The following is a 16,661-nucleotide window of genomic DNA, read 5'->3' on the forward strand; positions in this document are numbered from 1 at the left end:
AAACCAAAGTTAAGTTTTAAAAATAAGACAGTAGAAAGTATTGTACCAAGGAAAAACAAAATGAAAATATTTCTGAGGTAAAATACTTATTTAAAACTTTGCTCAGTTTTGTTCTGTTATATAAATATGGTACCAGTAGAAAAAAAATAATTACTGGTGCTGAACTTTCATCTAAGATGCATTGGCATGTGTCAGATTAACTGTGGAAATTTTGTGAAATGGAACCCAGAAGGTGTGCTAACTGCTACACACCACAGAGTGGAAAGTAAATATATTTCCAGTGAGTGAATATTGAGAGAATAAGCATCTGGAAGAAATGGGAATTTTGGCTTCTTAATTGCCTCATTCACCCCAGAACATCTGCCAGAGATATTAAGAGCAGATATAACTATATCTGAGAGAAGATGTAAATTTAAATAAGGAAGGAGGAAAAGTAATTTTGTGCCATCTTGTTACACTGATGCACATTGTACATATGAAGGCTGGGTAAATATTTTTTTTCCTTTTAGTTTTGGTTAAAAATCATCTTAAGGGAATTAAAATACTGTTTCCATGCCCATGTTTATGTTTTAAGAACCTGGGGAAATCCAGAAAATCTCAGTTATGGTAAGGAAATAATCCATATTTTTTCCCTCCAGAAGTTATGCCCTGGAAACATCTGAGAAAAGAATTAACCTGTCATCCTACTTAGGCCACTTCTGTTCATAGTATAGTTTAGGTGACCATCAGTCCTGGAAACTTCTCTTGACGGACTGAAGGAATGAAGGGCACTCAGGCCCTCTGCCTGACGTTAGGGTCGAAGATGGGATTGGATAAAAACAGTTAAAAAGTGGGCAATTAGGAGGAACCCCCTTCATGGATGGAGTGGGAGCTCCAGACAAAGTTTATTAGAGAAGCCCTCTCATTAAGTCACAAGGTGCAGAAAGGACCCCCTTACTTTCTAAACTCCTCAGAGAGGAGCCTAGGTGTGACTGGATCCAATTTTAGCCCCAGACTGTCAACAGTTTAAGTCTGAGGAATTACAGAGGTGCGATTGTACAGCTTTGTCCCACAGGATTAAGAATGGCAAATCAGATATAGTTATATAAAAATGGATATTTGTTATGATAAATGAATAGACAAAAAGATCTCAGTCAGAATTATTTACTACACCATATAGAAGCTAAGATTACTGATATAATATTGGACACTATATCAAAGCAGTTTTATTAAAGCAATTATATTAACGCTAGTCAAAAAGAAAGAAACAATTATTAAGTAGAGGGTGATTTAACTCACCCATATCAAAGACCATGGGCAGATCTTTCACTCAGCCTTCAGGAGTAACCTTGAGGCATGCCCCTGCTCACAGGAGGAATCTCCACACACACTCCAAGAAAGGGGTGTGTTAGAAGAACCTACCATATGAAAATGGACTGGGTTTTTATAGTATTAAGTAACTGTCTGTCAATCATTTGTCTATGGGACAGCCATGTCAGCTTATCATTTTTAGATAAGGGTACCTTACCATATCTGCCCAATCTTTGCTTCACTATCGAGATGTTAACTTTAGGGTAATTTGAGTCAAAATGGTTTTAGCATAATTCAACACCAAAACCAGCATAACGCACCCTCTCTCAGTCCACCGCTGCTAGCCTTGCAAATAGGGCATTGTTCGAGTTTCTTGATGACATTCCAAGGGCAGACCATCCTGCTACACCCCATTGCACAGTACTCACTGGTCTTATGCCTTTCTTGACTTTTTAGTTTTTGCCCCGCTTCATTAGATGCATTTTCTGCAAAGCGATTTAAAGACGGAACATATTTCCCAGCCTTCTGTCACATCACTGTCATTAGGTTTTCCTTTGGTTTACTCTGAAAACTGCTTATATACAGGAAAATGACTGAAGAAAAGACCATATCCACCAGAGAGGGGTTAAGTATATTCTACGTCACAAATCTGAAGTAAAATCTATGTGTTAGAGAAAAAGAAAGAATATTTAAACTAAGTTTAAATTTTCTTTCAACCCCCCGCCACAAAAAAAAAACCCCATAAGGAACACTGCATATCGTTGCTCGTAAAAATGCCATATTCTAGAAACAGCTGTTCTTTAGTTATAGAAGTACCCAAAAATGTACAGAATCAGTCAGCTATTTTTGGAAATAGCAAAGCACAAAATTATTTTAATTAGTTTGGACTAAGACCTCCATTAATAAATCATCAACATTTTCTGTTCATGTTAAAGGCATTTAGAATTTAAAGTTAGGTTGTTTTTTCTGAAAGTGAGAGCAAAACTAAATTAAAATAGTCTGACTGACGTATGGAAATAATACTTTTATTTTTGCAGTTCGTGTGGTTTATATCATCACAGGTGACATTTAACCCTCATTATTTTTCATCTTTCTGAAACAAACAAGCTAGTCTGTTGGGCACTATTGACAGTAAGTACTGAAAGTGCTTTTAAAAATAATGAATTTGCTGAACAAGTGTCTGTCTCAAGTGTAGTTCTTGTTTCTGTTTTCAAATATGAATTAGTCTAATGAACATTTTTAACCTGAATATACAATAAATCCTGTGAAGAACTCCCGTTTAAAACTGTTACACTAAATGATGGTGTATGGGAAAAAAAAAAGAAAAAATTCCCGCTAATCAGACTGATCTTGGCTACCAGAAAAGCTCCCTCAAAAATTTATCTTTGGAACAGATCTGTAGGAGTGATTATAAACTAATTTACTTTTCTACTGGGTGCTAGGAATACAACCGTCTACATTTAAGCAACATTATGACCCACACTAAAAATATGGGAAAATGCCAAATTATGGTTTATACTAATAGAATCATAGGAGAGGAGTGTTAAACTATAAAATTACCATTTTTCATAACAATGGTCACTAGGGGGTAACAATTTCAATAGTTTTAAATGAAGTTTTAATTCTTATTTATTTATTTATTTATTTAATGAAAAAATCAACTAGGTTCATGCATAGCAGATGTGAATAATTAAAGAGGAGATAGTGGTAAACATGAGATTTCTTTCTTACAGACAACCTGGAGAAAAATATGGAAACATTACTTTACAGCTATGGATGAGATTTAAGGACTTCAGATTATTTCTGTGTCCCTTTATTAAAAACAGCATCCTGCAGTCCTCTGAAGAATCCTAAGGGTTCTCCTTCAAGAAGAACAAGGACTGGTTTGATGAAAACAATCCCAAATCTTCATTCGCGAAGCCTAGCCATGACTATTAATACAGTGAGAAAATAAGTCATTATGGATTTTAAATCCAGGATGTCTGTCTGAGTCCTCTAAGTTTCTCTTCTTGTTTTGTTTTTTTCTTTGAAGAAGAAAGTTCACTGTTTAAAGAGAACTTGAAAATCGGTCTTGATATGTTACTAACATAAATAATAAAATTTTAAAAGCTCCTGAAGTAAAAGCTAGGCAAATATGTTTCTCAAATGTCCTTCTGCTTCTTCCCCTGACTTAAGTGTTGTATTTGGACCTGCAAGTGACTTCTCTGCAGGGTCCTGGCAAATGTCTGAGATCTTAAAAGTCAGCTTTCCAGAGGAGGACAAATCAGTGGATATATTTTAGCTTGGTTTAGTTATACATTTATATTGTCATTCTTAGATCAGACATGGTCATCCAGAGCACTGACCTCTGTTAGGCCTGTTTCAGTATCGTGGTAATGTCAGATTCCAATGAGGGCAGTCTCTGAGATGAAATGACTAATTGGGTACCAAATCATGTCTCTCCTGATGTAGCCCTTCCCTTAAGGAGGGATCTTGCACACTTAAAATTCAGGTAATACCTTCTGGTGGTGCTTCTTTCTCTAGCTGCATTGATTATACAGGGTTGTTCAGATTAGATTAGTCACTGTAGGCATCCAGTGTATGGTGACATGTGTCTTTGCTTTTGTAGAGAACAGTGGAAATCCCACTTTTATTATTGTTATAATAATACAGTAAATGATATATTAATATTCAGAAAGTAAATAAAGATGTCAAGATGCATTGTTGTGTTGGATCCTTCTACTTAGAGATACTTTCTTCTATGTCCTTGATTGTGTATGTATGTATGTAGGTGTGCATATGTAAAGTTCTTGAAAAAAAATTAGCAGGGACAAAACTCCAGCAAGTGTCTCCAGTTTGCAGGTTGAGACACTGCAGTGCACTGCTTTTGGGGTTCAGAACCATGCATGAACTGCTGAAATTTGGTTTCTGTTCGTTCAGCTGACAACGTATTCATGTAATATGCATGTTGCTAGGCTCTAGAAACAAATGTATGAGAAGGGAAATGTGGATGAACATGCGACTCCCTTGGAGAGCTGGGACAGAGGATCAGAAATAATCAGATAACGTCTGTGTTATGCAGCATATTTGTTAAAGTAAAAATCCAAGTGAAGAGCAATCACAAACCACAAATATCAGTGGTTGTGTGTGAAATAAAAGGAAATTCATAGTACCCATATTTATTTTTCTATTTTGTGTCTAGGTCCTTAGAAATTATAGGTACCCAGTCAACATAGAAGTCCTAGACTATGCAACATTTTTATATAAAGAATCGGGTGTTAACTTCTCACTGAATTTGGGAAAGGGTGGTTCACTCTGCTGCATCTTCAGTTTCTGATTTTCTGATCCTTTTATTTTGTTTTACAATAATTCAGTAACTACAGTTGCACCTGAAGGATATGCACCAGGAGTATTTTGAAGATTCCTCTGACTTGTGAGCCCTATAAAGATAAAACTCCTGCTAAATTTGTGTATGTGATCAGACAAGGTATCTCATGAATGGCATTTTGTCAAATCCTATGGCTTATCCACTTGCTGTTCAGCTTTTAAAGTTGTGAATTGAAGGGGAAGGCAATTTTTTTTTCTGTTTTTGTGACAGTCTTTCACACACTAAAGAAGATTATGCTTGACTCCCTTCACAACGTATCAGTGCTGTGGACCTGGACAGTTATTTAATGTTCATCTATTTTTCTGGTGTGCATTTTAAAATTAAAGTAGTAAAAATATTTGTCATGAGGCAGTGTAGATATTCCTAAGGAATTGTGGGTAATTGGTTATTTCTGCATAACAGTTTCATCTAACCTTAGAAAGAGGCATAGCCCTATGGATATTTGTAAATGGTCTGCTGTCATTTTTGACATGTTGTTAGGCACTGGCAGACAAATACAGTACACTACTATATATTGTATATAGCATTCAGCTTCACACCTGGGACTTTGAAAAAGTCCAAATAGCCCACAGATAACAACTGCTACCCAATCTGCTGGTCTCTCTGTTATTTAACTAAAAATCACTCTTCAGTGCAGTCTGAGGGCTGAGGTTTTGAGGTTCTAATGTTGACCTCTGAGAGGAAACTTCTACATTAAACTAGCAAAAAGATGAAAGAATATGCAGTCATAAAAATGTATACAACCAGTATGTGGATGCTATGATTTTATGTGCAGGTGGTCATTTGTCTCTTATATTTAGTCTTCCTTGCAAGTTCCTTTTAGCAATAGTTGCATTAAAATTCAACTATTAAATGTATTTATTGTTTTTTAAATTTTCATTTCTCCCTGAGGGCCTACCACTCTCCTTCCCCTCCTGCTCCATCTTTTCAAGTGGTTAGAAAGATGTGAGAACTGTGGATACCTCTTCAGAATCTCCCTTTGGCATGACCAGTCTTTGGCACTGACATAACACCTTGGACGGTGCCTCATTCCTGGTGTCTGCAGAAGCATTGCTCTGGCTCTTGTGGGAGAATGATGAATCTGGGTGTTGGGTAACATGGCAGAGGAGGAGCTGTGGGAGCTGGACCTGTTTGGTAGCTTGCCTTGAGCAGTGGCTCCTTCACCAGCCCTTTCAGCAGCAACAGCACGGCACCATAGCCTTACCTCTGTTCCATGGCAGGAGGCACAGTTACTTGGCTGGTTTGTGAGTCTCATGTCCAATGCAGGAGGCTTGACCTCTCTGGGGTAACGCAAAGTTAGTTTACTAATAATTTGCTTGTGTTTTGCTCCAGATGTGCTTTTTATGATCTCAGAAAACTCATACCCAAGAGCTGCCCAGCAAGCTCTGCTGTGCTCTATACTTGTGTCTCAGCAGTGGTATAGATACACAAGGTGCCTGGCATATTGCACGGATAGGCAGTAAGGGAAAGGGATCCTGAGCTGGCCTGGCATGGCCTCTTCCCTGTGTGCAATGTATGAACTTCCACAGAGATACGGGATTAAGATAGCAACCATAAAGCCATGTCTCCATTCCCTGAAAAAGTCCCTGAATAGTTATGAATTCCAACACTCCCTCCATATCTTTGTTTTGAATAGATTTTTCTTGAAGACGTGAATTGCTTCAGATGCTTTTGTTACCTGACAGTTTTTACAAAGCACGTTTCTGGAGCTCTGGGAACTGTGACATTTTTGCACCTTCTGACTTTGGATAGCAATGAGGGTGGGTATATATGTTTCCTATCAACAGCTTCTACTGACAAGAGTTCCTTCAGAAACAAATGCCAGGGAGTCTGCTAAGAGCATCTTAAAAGATGCTTTTTCAGCACGAAGAGATATCTGAAAGTATTATCTACTGGGAATCCTTGAGCAAAAATATTCTTGATTGCACTGCTCTGAATGGCTCTCTTAGTAGTTTCTCCTCTTTTACTTGGCTTGTTGAAATGTGCTTTCTTTTCCTCTGTCTTGAAGAATAGCCAGCCTCTTCCCAGGCCATCCATAGACTGTCCAGATCCTTAATGATTCATCATGCCCATGGCTTAGAGACTTGCTATTTATATGGAATCAATAATGTAGAGAGAAGGTTGTAGCAGGGGAGATCACTCCAAAAGAGGGCATTTCACAGTACTAGACATGTGCCTTGTTAGCAGCTTTTTCTAAAGGCCTGAGTTAAGTTCCCCTCCTGACTCCGCACTTCAGAGAGCTTGCCTGGGGCTCTACAGAAGCAAGCTAAAACTTAAAATTAAGATCTTTCTTTCAGACAGTGAACTGTGTGCTGAGACATCCTATGGATTTCTCTTAACACATGGGGCAGTCTGACAGACTGTGGGGAAGTCCTAGAAGTCAGAGATGTAAAAAGGAACAAGAAAAAAACCCCAGTTACATAGTTTTCAGGAAGGTGAGTATGCATATATGTGCCTGCGATTTGTGGAAGAAATATTTCAAGGTGTATTTGATAATTTGGTTTACCTGTCAGGTTAAGTAAAAATGCATTACAGAGATGCAAATTGGAATGTGATGTATTGTAAAAATACATTACAAAATTAAAGAAAATTAGTACATTCTATTCAGTCTTGACAATAGATAAGATGAGGAAAAACAAAGCCAAAACAAACCTGAAATAAAAAAATATTGACACACCAACTAAAACTCTGTGTGTAAAATAGCAACGAGCCAACCAGCCGATGATCAAAGCAAGCAAGCAAGCAAGCAAGCAAGCAAAAATCTTACAGAGCTTTTAAAAGGTGGAATTTCAAAAATTAAATGCTTTTTATAGATAAGTTACATTAAATTTCATCACATATTTATGTGATGAATGTATACACACATAAGAATGTTAAGTATTTTCAGTATCTTATATTTCCATTTAAATATACTTTCTAGGTGAATGGGTGCACAGGTGTACATAAATGTCTTTCTGTACAGAATAGGGATAGAGAGTGACTCAGTATTCTGAATATTATGTTTGGAAAAACTTTGCCCAATGAGAATCTTGACATTGACAGGATTTTCAGAACTCTAACTTGACCTCACTGACTGGTTTCAATCAGGTCACCACTTAAGTCCCACAGTGCTTCTAGAGCATGTATTCTAGATTTGATGCAGCATAAAATTCTTCAATACAGATATTACACAAGTGATGTTCATATTCATCCTTAGAAAATTATCTTTGTGCTATATACTTTAAGGCTTTCTCTTAACTTCTTTATTTGGTAGAATTTATTAAAGATTTTCAAAATAATTTTGGGGAACTGTTGCTTTTCAAAGCTTGAAAAATCTTAGCATGGGGTGAATAAGGAGTGCTAAGCATAATTTTTTAAAAAGTGAAATAACACATAAATACTTTGATAATGGAATTCGTGGTGACATTTGGGTGCTTACATTTCAATTGACCATCTTATTAGTGAGATCTATGACCTACAAGAAAGATGGAGAAGGACTTTTTATAGGAGAATGTAGTGACAGGACAAGGGGGACTGGTTTCGAACTGAATAGAGTAGGTTTAGATTAGATATTAGGAACAAATTCTTTACTGTGAGGGTGATAAGGAATTGGAACAGGTTGCCCAGAGAAGCTGTGGATGCCCCATTCCTGGAAGTGTTTAAGGCCAGATTGGATGGAGCTCTGAACAATCTGGTCTAGTAAAAGGTGTCTTTAATTTTAGAAGCAAGATCACACATGAGATGTACATTGCAATGGAAATATAGCGCAGGGACACAGCTGCACCCTTCTTCTGGAAAATTATGGTTGCCCTTGCCTGGGCTTCTGCTGTTTTCTCTGTATAGGCACCTAAAGTCCACTGAGGTGTTTGAGATTTTCTAATAAGCATGAGAAGCCTGAAAGCAGGCAGTTCAAAAGCACTACTGAATTTACCTCCCCACCTTGTTATATTAATCCTATTTCATAGAGACTTCCTTACACAGTACTTTTCTTAAGCTGCTACTTAGGGTGAGGGTGTTTTGCCAGAGGGTCAATCAAACACGAGGAGGTAGAAAAACCCTTTCTTTTCTTTTTTTTTCTTGATACATCCCTCAGAACATGTTAATTTGTCATCTAGTACGATGTACCCTGGGACCATTTGGGTCAGCTGTAAAGAAAAGAAAATCAATAATGAGTCATCTAAGGAAACAGGGGAAATATATTCCCCATAACTGTGTAAACTACAGGCTTCTGAAGCTCTGAGACTGAGGAGGAATTGTGGGAGTATTGTATTCTGTCAAATGCTGAAGGTTGCTCTGAGACAAGTGCTACTGCTTCTTACTGAGTCGAGGTATTTGGCAGAAGGCCCACAGAGAGCATATGAGAGAATAAAAAGTCTTTGTGCCAAATGTTCTTTTGAGTGCCTGAGAGCTGGATTGGTCTTTTTTCTCTGTGAAATCATATAATTAGTAATCTCAAGTCTCAGCCTGGTAATTTACAAAATGTCTGCACACTTTAATATATCATTTGCTTAACATGTTTGATAACAACCTCAGAGATACTGGGGCTTTTGACTTCTTGTGATATTTATAAACTGCGCCTTGCCCTGGATGTTTCTCTACCAGCTCTACACAAGCTCCTCTTGTGGATCATGTCAGCCTGCAGCTGCTAGAGAAGAAATATGGGAAATGTGTTGCTTGCAAAAAGAAAAGTGGCTTCATTTTTGTCCCATAAGGAAACACGCAGCTTTGCTGCTGTCATCATCATCTCATCTGCTCTGCTGCCCAATGAACGGGGTGGCTGCAGTGGAGTGGCTTCACTCTGGGCACTTGCAGTGAGAGGTGGGGCAGGCAGCCTGCAGCCAGGGAACTCAGCTCCTGCTGATGACTGGGTTAATGTGAAGAAACCTCTTCTCTTCCAGTGAGCTGACATATAAAGAGCTGCAAAATCCTAAATGATCCTGCTTGTGATCTTATCTCTGAAGTCTCTGGGGTTTTGTGAACCTAGAAATCATCTAATTTCAAAAATGAAAGCCAGACCTAGGGAGGGCTACACTCTAGGCTGAGGGGGGTCATGTGGAGAAGGAATTATCCTTCAAAAAATGAGTTGTGTTTTGAGTTCCTGTGTCTTTGGCTGAAAGTTTGGCATGAAGTAGTCATTTGTAACCCTTGCCATAAAAAGGCTCTGACTTTCGTGAGAGAGAGGAGATAAGCTTATTTAATACTGGCTCACTCCTGCCAGAGGACTTATTGAATAAAATTAGTCTTGGTAAGGCTAGGAGAATAAAGTCAGATAACTGCAAACTCTCCAGGTCCAAGAGATCCTACATGAAGTGCTTCATCTGTGGTTTTATGTTTGTTAAGATTGTGTGACCAGTTGGGACTGTACCAGCCTGCTGCATTATTCTGTTGAGTCGTTTTGTCTCTTAGTGGAGATAGCTCAATCCTTCAGTCCATTTCAGTGTGTAGGTTTTGGTATGGCAATGTCTGAGGCTGGATCTCACAGGTTCATTAGTGAGCTTTTCTCAGGAGAACACTTACATTGTAGTTTTCATTGATTTTTTCCAAAAGGGAAAATGTCTTCACACACAGATGGCTATAACTGATGACTGGCAGACAAGCTGATGGATGAGACTTTTCTTTGGCACTGTGCAGAAGATTATGCTTGGCAATGTGACTATGACAATCCATTCATTATCTCAGGTTTTAAAGGCTACCAGAGATCCTGTCCGCGTAGTATTGTCATATGAACTCTGTTCATCATCCTTTACCCAAGTGGACTAACTGGGTTAATTGCATGCTAGAGGAGCTGGGCTAACATCTGAAGAATAAACACAACAATTATTCTTGTGATTTTAAAATGGTCCTCTCAGGATTGAAAATACCACAGTGAAACCAAGAAGTCTGAGAGGAGGTGCAGTTAGCAACATTTTCTGTGTACATGTTGCCCACAGGTGGCACTGCAAAAATTCCAAGCAGTCAGCTCTGATTTTTTTAGCAATTCATCTAAGAACCTGTCTCAAGATGCAAGACATATATATCATGGTAAAACAGAAATGAAAAACAATGCTCTACTTCTAACCTAAACTGATTTTCTACTGCTGCAAGTAGAGCATAGTCTATCTGGACTTTTCATTGCCAAGGTGACAAAGTGACTTTTAATGACTATAGCTGAGTCTTGGAAACATGAATGCTGTAAATAAGACCTCAAGGACCTGTCAATGAGGTGTGTTTGTAGGGGTTTCAGAAATATTTGTATGGAAATATGATATGAAATATGATGAAGTTCCCTCTCAGTCATCTCCTTTCAAGGCTGAACAGGTCCAACTCTCTCAGCCTGTCCTCCTAAGAGAGATGCTCCAATCCCTTAATTACGTTCTTAGCCCTCCATTGGACCCACTCCAGGAGTTCCATGTCTCTCTTGTACTGAGGAGCCCAGAACTGGACTCAGCACTCCAGATGTGGCCTCACTAGGGCTGAGTAGAGGGGCAGGATCACCTCCCTCAAACTTCTGGCAGTGTCTTCCTAATGCACCCTGAGGCATTCCTGGCCTCAGAGGCACACCACTGGCTCATAGACAGCTTGTGTATATACAATGTATGTAAGTATCTGAAGGGAGGTTATCAAAAGGGTGGAGCCCCACTGTGGTCCCTTCCAACCTTACCCATCCTGTGATTTTGTGATTCTGTGATAATGTAGAATAAGACAGCACAAAGTTGGCAGTTTTTTCCTGCTGATTCTATAGTACGACTCCATGTGTCATCTGAAAATAAAGCAACATGAGTGCCTTTGCTGACATGAACCACAACTGTGTCATGCCTCATGGTCACCACTGAGGACATAGGAATTACTGCTGTGTCTGTAATTGATTTTTCGGTTCACTGGCCAAACAGGGGAAAAACTGACCAAGCAAAGAGAAAAATACCAAATAAGTTTTTAAAAAATAGAAGAATACCTTTGTTTTTGATAATTTTCACAATTTTAAAAATCTCTTATTTTTTTCAAAACAATTAAAAATATGTAACAAAATAAAATTAAAAAAATATGTGGAAACAATTCTTTACTTGCCCTCTGTGTGAGAATACTTACTTTTAGGTTCAATGTGTAATCAAATCAAGGAAACAAAGAAAACATATAGTTAGAAGCATGATATAGATTTTTGACCAAAGACAGGCCATATTCAGAGTCTACAAAACAGCACATTTATATTTTGCACTGTCCCACAATGATATCCACATTATTTGTTTGCCCCCTTGATTCTTACCCAGAGGCTCTCAATGGTGCCATTGCAAGCTGTGAGCACCATACATTCTAACCCTTCTGTTACAGTGCCACCCCTCTGCCTCTTCTGCCCTGCCTAAACCTCCCAAAGAGCCTGTAACCATCCAACAGGGCACTTCAGTCACAGGTCTCATCCCACCAGGTTTCAATTATGCCAGTGATGTGAAATCTCTGGGACTGGACCAAAGCTTTGAGTTCCTCTTGTTTGTTCCTCATGCTGTGTGCACTGGTGTACACACATTTCAGGAGTGGTACATTGTAACCAGCATCTTGTGAAGCAGACTGAGGGATCCCATGGAATGATCCTTGAACCCTCATCTCCTCAAGTTTTGGCACACTGCCCCATCGCTCATCACTGACCAGCCTGATTTTGTTCCTTTCCCCCTTCCAAGCTAGTTTAAAGCTCTACCAATGAGCCCTGCTAGCTCCCGTGCTAGAACTCTTTCCCCCTTCTGAGATAGGTACATCCTGTCAAGTGTCAGTAGACCAGAAAAGAACTCTGAGATCATCAAGTCCAACCCTTGATCCAACACCACTGCGGTTACTAGACCACGGCACTAAGTGCCACATCCAGTCTCATCTTAAAAACCTCCAGGGACGGAGAATCCACCACCTCCCTGGGCAGCCCATTCCAATGCCTGATTATCCTCTCTAAAAAATTTCTTCCTAATATCCAACCTAACTTCCCCTGGCACAGCTTAAGATCATGCCCTCTTGTCCTACTGCTGGTTGCCTGGGAGAAGAGACTGACCCCCACCTGACTACAACCTCCTTTCAGGTAGTTGTAGAGAGTGATGAGGTCTCCCCTGAGCCTCCTCTTCTCCAGGCCAAACAGCCCCTGCTCCCTCAACCTCTCCTCATAGGACTTGTGCTCAAGTCCCTTCACCAGCCTTGTTGCTCTTCTCTGGACCTGCTCCAGCACCTCAATATCCTTCCTGAACTGAGGGGCCAAGAACTGGACACAGTACTCCAGGTGTGACCTCACCAGCGCTGAGTACAGGGGAAGAATCACTTCCCTGGACCTGTTGGCCACACTGTTCCTGATCCAGGCCAGGAAGCCATTGGGCTTCTTGGCCACCTGGGCACACTGCTGGCTCATGTTCAGCTTCCTGTCAATCCAAACTCCCAGGTCCCTTTCTGCCTGGCTGCTCTCCAGCCACTCTGTGCCCAGCCTGTAGCGCTGCAGGGGGTTGTTGTGGCCAAAGTGCAGGACCCGGCACTTGGCCTTGTTGAACCTCATCCCGCTGGAATCAGACCATCTCTCCAGCTTCTCCAGGTCCCTCTGAAGAGCCTGATGGGTGTCAGAATTGAACATCAAGGATTAAGTGTTGAGCCTATGAAATGGTGATCATAATGAACAATGCTATTCAGAAGACTTTTCTTGATTTAATGCTAGGTTTGTATATAACACTGCACCTATACTAAATACCTTGCATTCATATTTGTGAGTTGCAAAATAATAATCTTGAATACTAACTTCCCTTCTTACCCGGAGCAATCTTCCCAAAGAAATAGAGGGATAAGGGCCATAACTTAGTGCCAGATGTGCTGTGCAAATGTGACTGAAATTTTATTTACCTGATGGAAAGAAATTTAAAGCTACCATGAAGAAACAGTTTTATGTAAAATGAGGAATAATAATTGCTTAGCTTTACTTTTTCCAGAAACATGATAATGACCACTTAAGTTTTTGGCATATGAATATCATACTGATATGTGAGATAGCTATTGATGATTTTGCTACATGAAAAAAGCTTTAAAAGTGACAGGTTAATTACAGAATATATAATTAATGAGTGAGAAATGGTCGTGCCTGTTTCTCAAGTCCTACTCTCATAATACAGTGTTACATCCTCTGGAATATAATCTATACATATATTATATACAATCATCAGGAAAATTTTGCACATAATGATCTCTGAGTCTCTTTCTTCAGTCCTTCACAGTGATTGCAGGAAGGACAACTTGCACTAACAGGGAATGCAGGACTAAGTGTTTGCACTGGTTTTGAATAACTAATTTCTTCAGGCTTCTAGAAATGGCATTTGGTTCCTCAAAAAATTTCTGCAAAACAAGCAGCATGCTTTGAAGTCTGTGCTAGGAGAAAAAGAAACAAAACCAAAATGTGAATCTCCCAAAGTACTATCTTCCTTTTGTGGAATGGTTCAGTGGCTTGATGAGGTTAATTTGTATTAAGTTGTGGGAAATACTTTATCTGCTGTATAGAAGCTTAATTTCACATGAATATGACAGATACTGTACTTATGGCACTGGAACTCAATGATTTGATAAGCATAAGGAGCTGAAATCCCTACATTTCCTCTCAAAGAATATTCATTGCATACTCTAGATGGTATAGAAACTAAAGAATGGTTGGCCTAGATTTTTCAGTGTTTGAAGTATCTTTGTATACTTTTCTAGGATGTCTTGGTTTTATACCCAGAAAATGTCAAAGTAGCTTTATTAAAGATTCCCCAAATACTATCAATAGTATATGATTATTTTTTGTTCTGTTCCATTTTTCATGTAACTTTTCACTTTTTGAAATGCTTTTCTGTATTGTACATGAATGTAAGTGACTGTTTCATTTAATTACACTCTTTTTCCATAGAAGTATTACAATGCCTGATTTTCTCCTCCTAATTACTGCAAAGGAGGCTTTCAAAACTTTTGAAGAGAGAAATTAACATTTCTCTCACAGAATTTTACAACAACTCTTTCAACTGGCTTCCATTCCCAGTGACTATTGGCATACATTGTACTTCATTTTCTCTTGGCGGTTATATTATGGCATTTCTGTAGACCTAGTAGAGCAGTGTAAAGGTATACAATAAGAGAGTGAGGAGTCAAAATTTCAGGGTTAGTGATACAAAGAATATAAATAAAAACTAATATAGTGAAAAATAAGTAATACGAAGTTCTCATCCTATGACTAAATTTACTTCCTTTTGTAGATTCAGTGTCTGGGGTTTTTTATGTACCTTTCCTAAAATACAAAGTAGTGAATTTGTGTTAGCATGAGTGGGTATAAGATGTGTAATTGCCTATCAAAATAAAAATTAATGTGAACTTACAAAAGCAGCATGTGTTTGCTCTACTATATATTATACATTCCCAGTATATCATAGAATAATTTTTTCCCTATTCACAGATAAAAAACCTTCTAAGTGTTTTACTGAGGAAAAAATAGTTTATTTAAATTGCTTTGTTGGCATGTATACCAGTAGAATGGTTTGGAAAATAATTAAAAGTAATTTTTGCAGCAGCCTGTGCTAGTAGCTGTAAAAATATTTTGCTCATCATCAATAGTATGAAAATACCACAGGTTGAAAATTTCAGACAGACAGTACGAATTGTTTTCCTTATTCTCTGTTGAATTAAAAATTGTAGTTAGAAGTTGAAGAAAAGCAGTTTTTGTGCATAAAAATATTTTCTTTCCTCCTAGATTTCTGATGTAAATGTAACATTTTAGCATATCAAAATATGATGGATCGTGGGTTAATTGTTTGCATCATGTTATATCTTTTCAGATGTAGCACAGCATGATGTGGTGGAGTATAATCAAACCTGACACAGTACAATGCACTGAGTGACAAGAAAGACCACAGACGGTTCATTGGAATTTGTTATACTGAAAAATGCATAAGTCCCTGAATGAGATGTTTAGTAGTTTATGTTTTGTTGATGAATACATGGAGTCTAATTGCTGTCTGTGGCTTTTGCCTCTAGGAACATTCTTGGGGTCCATAGCCTACATCAAATTTGTTTTCCTTTCTCAGGCCTTTTAGGAGCTGACACTGTGCAATAACAACTGAGTGGATCCCGGGATCAATGCTGGGCTCCTGAAAGGCTGTTAGTAGGATTTTCTCCTCATGGAAGCTCTCATTTATTGTTTTACACTAGGGATATAAAAGGTAGCTGAAACATTCAGTACATATGCTTTGCATAGAATATACAAAAAGTTAAACAGAAGTAGAAATAGAGGATTTAGAGGTACTGTTAAAACACATATTGCTTTAAATAGTTTGTATTCCTCCCCATAAAAAGTTGTAGGTCAGCTAAAAGTTCATATTTCTTTCTCTCTTCTTTCTGATGGGAATGAACTATCCCCACAAATATCTGGTCTTATATCAGTAACCACTGAAAGTTCAGATAAAATTACTTTTTCTGAAAACCAAGTCCTTTGGTAACTGGCTGCTGAACCAGAAAGGGTAGTTTGGCAGTTCTCCTCTTACCAAATTGGTCCTCTCATAGGACTCCAGTAGCATGATTCTGGTGATCAGTTACAGCAGATTGAATGGGAGTGATAGGTACATATATCGAATAAAGAAAATTGTCACGTTGCCTCCCTTGTTTGAAAAATTTGGTTCCCCATGTTCCCAGATTTACTTTGCAGAACCAGGTAGAAAGATTTAAAATGTGATTCCTTAGCAGATATTATTTCTGGGTTTTGTTTTAGGGCTGTCCCTGTATCCTGCCAGTTGTTCTCTGTGCACTTGTAGGAAGGTTTTGGAATACCTTATCAAAGACTATCTGTTCTGGACATAAAACCTGGAGACATAGATTCTGAAAACATATGCATGTATAGTTATTTTAGCATTGATACACTTTCACGTCAAAGTTTCTCCCTTGGGGAAAAAGAAGAAAAATATTGGTAGAGATACACAGCTGTTTATGGAAGTCCAGAAATTAATATAGTTTCTAGGCTAGTTTTGTGTTTCTGCTTCCCACTTCACTGGAGTAGTCCTCTATGCAGCCTTGTCCAACC

General features: G+C 38.6%; 1 protein-coding gene across 6 annotated transcripts in view; it reads left to right on the top strand.

Moving 5' to 3' along the window:
- The window catches only part of TAFA2 (TAFA chemokine like family member 2), a 176,594-nt gene that overhangs the window by 135,849 nt on the left and 24,084 nt on the right, over positions 1-16,661 (top strand). The gene's annotated exons all lie outside the window — the stretch shown is intronic.

The sequence above is a fragment of the Manacus candei genome, unplaced genomic scaffold, assembly GCF_025592945.1.
Source record: "Manacus candei isolate 608988 ecotype Guabito, Panama unplaced genomic scaffold, ASM2559294v1 h1tg000043l, whole genome shotgun sequence".
Classification (NCBI taxonomy): Eukaryota; Metazoa; Chordata; class Aves; order Passeriformes; family Pipridae; genus Manacus; species Manacus candei.